Here is a 6,296-nt window from a genome sequence, read left to right as displayed (position 1 = left end):
TGCGTTCAAGACACTATCCGAAGTGTAAATAAGGGTCATGCGCATGACGCATTTCGTGACAAAAAAATTCTAAATATTCCATTACCGTACTTCGAAGCATGTCAACCGCTGTTTAAAATCAATTTTTATGCCATTTTTTCTCGTAAAAAAGCGATAATATTCCGACCGGGAGCGGTGGTTTTCGTTCAAAGATAAAACATGGAGTCCACTCGTGCACGAGCCTGAGTCTCACAGTACTGTGACCAGCCACTATCCAAACGCGCTACTTTTTTTCAGCCAGAGCCTGCAAAGCCACGATTCAGCTTTTTGCCGCCTTCTGAGAGCCCATGGGAGCCGTAGGAAGTGTCACGTAACAGCAGAGATCCCCTGTAATGGATAGAGATAATCAAGAAGGCCAAGAAATTGTCAGACAGGGCACTTCCTGCATGGAATCTTCTCAGGTTTTGGCCTGCCAAATGTGTTCTGTTATACTCACAGACACCATTCTAACAGTTTTAGAAACTTTGGAGTGTTTTCTATCCAAAGCTAATAATTATATGCATATTGTAGTTTCTGGGCAGGAGTAATAATCAGATTAAATTGGGCACGTTTTTTATCCGGCCGTGAAAATACTGCCCTCTATCCATAACAGGTTAATGCAGGCAAACTTAAATCAGTTTTACCACATTTTTACCAGCATGTCACGTGCAACCAGAGGAAAAAACACTAGACCACCTTTACTCCACACACAGAGATGCATACAAAGCTCTCCCCCGCCCTCCATTTGGCAAATCTGATCATAATTCTATCCTCCTGATTCCTGCTTACAAGCAAAAACTAAAGCAGGAAGTACCAGTGACTCACTCAATACGGAAGTGGTCAGATGACATGGATAGTACACTACTGGTCTGTTTTGCTAGCACAGACCGGAATATGTTCCGGGATTCATCCAATGGCATTGAGGAGTATACCACCTCAGTCATCGACTTCATCCATAAATACATCAATGACATCGTTCCCACAGTGACCATACGTACATATCCCAACCAGAAACCATGGATTACAGGCAACATCCACATCGAGCTAAAGGCTAGAGCTGCCGCTTTCAGGGAGCGGGACACTAATCCGGACGCCTATAAGAAATCCCGCTATGCCCTCAGACGAATCATCAAACAAGCAAAGCGTCAATACAGGATTAAGATTGAATCGTACTACACCGTCTCTGACGCTCGTCAGATGTGTCAGGACTTGAAAACTATTACGGACTACAAAGGGAAAGACAGATTCGAGCTGCCCAGTGATGCGAGCCTACCAGACAAGCTAAATACCTTTTATGCTTGCTTTGAGGCAAGCAACACTGAAGCATGCACAAGAGTACCAGCTGTTCTGGATGACTGTGTGATAACTCTCTCGGTAGCCGATGTGAGCAAGGCCTTTAAACAGGTCAACATTCACAAAACCACTGGGCCAGATGGATTACCAGGACGTGTACTCAATGCATGCGTGGACTAACTGGCAAATGTCTTCACTGACATTTTCAACCTCTCCCTGACTGAGTCTGAAATACTTACATTTCAACAGGACCACCATAGTCCCTGTGCCCAAGGAAGCGAAGGTAACCTGCCTACATGATTACCGCCCAATAGCACTCACATCGGTAGTCATGCAGTGCTTTGAAAGGCTGGTCATGGCTTACATCAACAGCATCCTCCCAGATACCCTAAACCCACTCCTATTCGCATACCACCCCAACGGATCCACAGATGACGCAATCTCAATCGCACTCCACACTGCCCTTTCCCACCTGGACAAATAAAACACCTACGTGAGAATGCTGTTCATTGACTACAGCTCAGTGTTCAACACCATTGTGCCCACGAAGCTCATCACTAAGCTAAGGACCCTGGGACTAAACACATCCCTCTGCAACTAGATCCTCAACACTGGTGCCCCTCAGGAGTGTGTACTTAGTTCCCTCCTGTACTCCCTGTTCACCCACGACTGCATGGCCAAACACGACTTCAACACCATCATTTAATTTGCTGACGACAAAACAGTGGTAGGCCTGATCACTGACAACAATTAGACAGCCTATAGGGAGGAGGTTAGAGAACTGGCAGTGTGGTGCCAGGACAACAACCTCTCCCTCAATGTGAGTAAGACAAAGGAGCTGATCGTGGACTACAGGAAAAGGCGGGCCGAACAGTCCCCCATTAACATCAACGGGGCTGTAGTGGAGCGGGTCGAGAGTTTCAAGTTCCTTGGTGTCCAAATCACCAAAGAACTATCATGGCCCAAACATATCAAGACAGTCGTGAAGAGGGCACAACAAAACCTTTTCCTCCTCAGGGGACTGAAAATATTTGGCATGGGTCCCCAGATCCTCAAAAATCTCTACAGCTGCACCATCGAGAGCATCCTGACCGGTTGCATCAGTGCCTGGTATGGCAACTACTCGGCATCTGACCGTAAGGCACTACAGAGTGTAGTGTGTATGGCTCAGTTCATCACTGGGGCAAAGCTTCCTGCAATCCAGGACCTATATAATAGGCGGTGTCAGAGGAAAGCCCATAAAATTGTCAAAGACTCCAGGTCACCCAAGTCATAGACTGTTTTCTCTGCTACCGCACCAGTACCAGAGCGCCAAGTCTAGGACCAAAAGTCTCCTTAACATCTTCTATCCCCAAGCCATATGACTGCTAAACAATTAATCAAATGGCCACCAGACTATTACATTGACACCCCCCCATTTGTTTTGTACACTGCTGCTACTCACTGTTTATTATCTATGCAATGTCACTTCACCCCTACCTACATGTACAAATTACCTCTAACCTGTACCACCCCACACACTGACTCGGTACCTCCCCACCCTTTGCCTCACAATGGTTTGATCCACTGCCAGTTCCAGTTTGGCAAGGTAACAGAGGGGTCGTATGACTGTCTGAAAGGCACTATGCAGAGCTAGCGCGCAAATATTAACTATTAAGCTAGCTAGTACCTATTCCATTTATGTGGCCTCGTCAAAGATGGAATCTTTGCTATCGTCAATTTATTCCAAGATCAGCATGCAGATGATGTAAGTTAGTGCTTCAAAGTCCCTGTGATAAGGTTAGCGATAAACTGGAGTCCAAACTGAACAGAACTACACTCTCTTCTACCATTGTCTTAAATATATTTAATGGTCTCGTTGCAAAAGCTAAATTGTCACAAGGGAACTTTTATTTATTTATTTTATTTAACCCGGGTAGCAAAGATTATAGCAAACACCACTGAAACGGAATTGGTGCTCGCTTGCTTTGCAAATTCAGCTATTGTTGGAAGCCAGCCAATATGAAACAAACTATTAAAATTACAAAAGGTTGCAGCATATGTTGTGTAAATGGTGAACTCATACAGCTGTCAACTCTTGTCATTTTAATCCGTTTCACATTTGCTAGCTACCTTTTAGATCGAAGCCCAAATAGAATGATAGAAGATAAGATGATAGAAGCCCATCTCCTACTGTAAATAACCTACACACTGTGTGTGTGTGTGTAGCCAGCCAGCCAGGTAGGAAAATGGCAGAAAAATAAAAGACGGACATCAGAGTATTTTTCAATACACCAAAACGCAAAGTAAGAACCCTAATAGCCTAATATCTCAAAGACTAGTTGATAAAATGTTCATAAGAAAGAAATGAAATTCTAATGGAAATGTTTCACAATGATGTCATTAGGCAGAGCAGGCAACAGATGGCACACAGACAGCAGAGTTGGGGACAGATATGCAGGGACAGACTGGCAGAGACAGTGAGTCTCAGGTAAGTTTGTTGAGTCTTTGTTTGGCAACATTATGAAAGGTTCTCAATTTTTTTACTTGTAAAATAGGGACATAATTGGAAAATGCCATGGATACCCCCACTCTCAACTTAAACTGGTGACTGAACTAAGATTTGTTAAAGGCAATGGTATTGCTGTTGTGATTAGTTGTGTAGTTTTGGGTACCGGTAGTTAGGAGTACGGCAAACACCTTATTTCTTTGGTTCCTCAATATACATTTACCATATTACAATGTAGGCTATGTGTTACAGCACTACTTTTGGTGTCCCCCTCAGGAATTGCTCTTGAGAAAATTTCATGTAATTGTCCCCTCCAAAGTTGATATCAGATTTTCGTCCCTGCCTGTACCCCTGTATATAGCCTCGTTATTGTTATGTTATTGTGTAATTTTGGATTCTTTTTATATTTTGTTTATTTGCTAAATATTTTCTTAACTCTTCTTGAACTGCACTGTTGGTTAAGGGCTTGTAAGAAAGCATTTCTCGGTAAGGTCTACACTTGTTGTATTCGGCGCATGTGACAAAGAAAGTTTGATTTGATTTTGATTTGTATTACTATATCCATATACTAGTATTCACTGTAGTATTTATTGTAGTGTTTTTGCGGACATGACTGTAGTATACTGTATTACTTGCTGTAGTGTTTTTGTTTTATTATCTTTGACATAGAAATGGAAACCTACTGGACAGAAACTAAAAGAGCAAATTCTCCATAACCTGTAGGCAGGTAGGACTGGAGTCTGAACGAATTGTTCAGAGATTCTGCTCTTTTCTATAACCTGTAGGGAACACAATATATGGTCAATACTTGACATGTAGGGGTCGGCAGGTAGCCTAGCATAAGCACTACATGAACAAGGCATTCCACAGTTTATAGTATAGGGCTCGGCAATATGTCCTAAAAATCATATCCCAATTGTTTGATTCACAATATATATACAGTAGCAGTCAGAAGTTTGGACACAGCCACTCATTCAAGGGTTTTTCTTTTTTTTGACTATTTCCTACATTGTAGAATAATAGGGAAGACATCAAAACTATGAAATAACACATATGGAATTATGTAGTAACGAAAAAAAGTTGCCACCCTTTGCCTTGATGACAGCTAGCCAAGAGTGTGCCAAGCTGTCATCAAGGCAAAGGGTGGCTACTTTGAAGAACTAAAATGTAAAATGTATTTTGATGTATTTAACACTTTTTTGGTTACTGTATGAGTCCATATGTCTTATTTAATAGTTTGGGCTTTACTATTATTCTACAATGTAGAAAATAGTAAACATATAGGGAAAACCCTGAAGTGAGTAGGTGTGTCCAAACTTTTGACTGGTACTATATATATATATTTTTTTTACAAAAATATATATGGGGGATTGGAAGTGATGCAGACAATTACATTTACATGTGTTATTTCATAGTTTTGATGTCTTCACTATTATTCTACAATATAGAAAGTACTAAAGAAAAACCCTTACACTTCGAACACACCGACTGCGTCATTGCATCACTGCTACGTAACATTTTGCGCAGCTAGGCAACTATACTGATGCAGGTATCTTTTGCAGATGGTCGCATGCGGTTGGACACATGGAGGAGAGAATCATTTTCGCAGTATCCTCAAAACCGTGTCTTTTTGACACAACTGCTGACAGCTACAGGGACATAAACACAAAAAATCCTGCTTGGAGACAAGTGTCCACGATAGTAGGATTGCCAGGTCAGTTTAGTAGTGGGCATGTGCCAGATGTGGCTAGTTAACGTGACCCACAACAATGGGTCCTGGAGAAGACTAGCCTACCTTCATCAGAGCAGAAGGCACCCCAATGTTCTTTCCATTTGGTAACATTGCATAATTAAAAAAGGATTCTAAACCAACTTTGGGAAAAGTTATAGTCCTAATGAACATTCTGTAAAAGTACATCTGATGTCAAATAGGGACTATTAACTAGAGAGCCCTTTAGCTAGCTAGGTTGCACATAAAAACAATGTATCAAATATAAATCAATTATGGTATCAAAGGCTTTAAAAATGTACTAGAATGTAGCTTACCGTAGACAAATCACCAGGCGTTCAACTGGGCTGATGGACTCCCGGTAGTTGGTATCCATCCGGATGATCCTGGCTCCAACCATCTGAAGCAGGTGATCGAACTGGCTTCGGTCCAGACGAAAGTAACTTCGGAATTCCTCTCCAAGCAGTCGAAGCTCTTGAATGAGACGGTGGAACTCCTCTGCCTGCTTTCGGGACTTTAACCATCTCTGGACCCATACAGACCTGCGCTTTCGGCGGGGCTGATCCCGGCCCAACAGCGCGATCAAGACCACCTTCCTCAACGTTGGTCTCATTGTTGAAAGAGCCGACTCTGCTATCTTGACTATTATGCATTTTGCTCCAAAGCTGCATTTTGGAGGGAAATTATATTATAGGCTCTCACAATTAATTTGTGGATGTCATCGAATAAATAATATACTTGGCAAATAAATGAATAAAAAAATGTAAA

The 6,296-nt window shown here is 42.1% G+C and overlaps 1 long non-coding RNA gene across 1 annotated transcript; it reads left to right on the top strand.

Annotated features, from left to right (window-relative positions):
• The first annotated feature begins 3,707 nt into the window (after positions 1–3,707).
• On the top strand, positions 3,708–6,296 carry LOC123744722 (uncharacterized). The gene is made up of 2 exons (XR_006771132.1): positions 3,708–3,781; positions 5,362–6,296. It is a non-coding gene; the product is annotated as an uncharacterized lncRNA (long non-coding RNA).

Source organism: Salmo salar, chromosome ssa09 (genome assembly GCF_905237065.1).
Source record: "Salmo salar chromosome ssa09, Ssal_v3.1, whole genome shotgun sequence".
NCBI classification, from domain to species: domain Eukaryota; kingdom Metazoa; phylum Chordata; class Actinopteri; order Salmoniformes; family Salmonidae; genus Salmo; species Salmo salar.
This window is presented reverse-complemented; position numbering and strand designations above follow the sequence as displayed.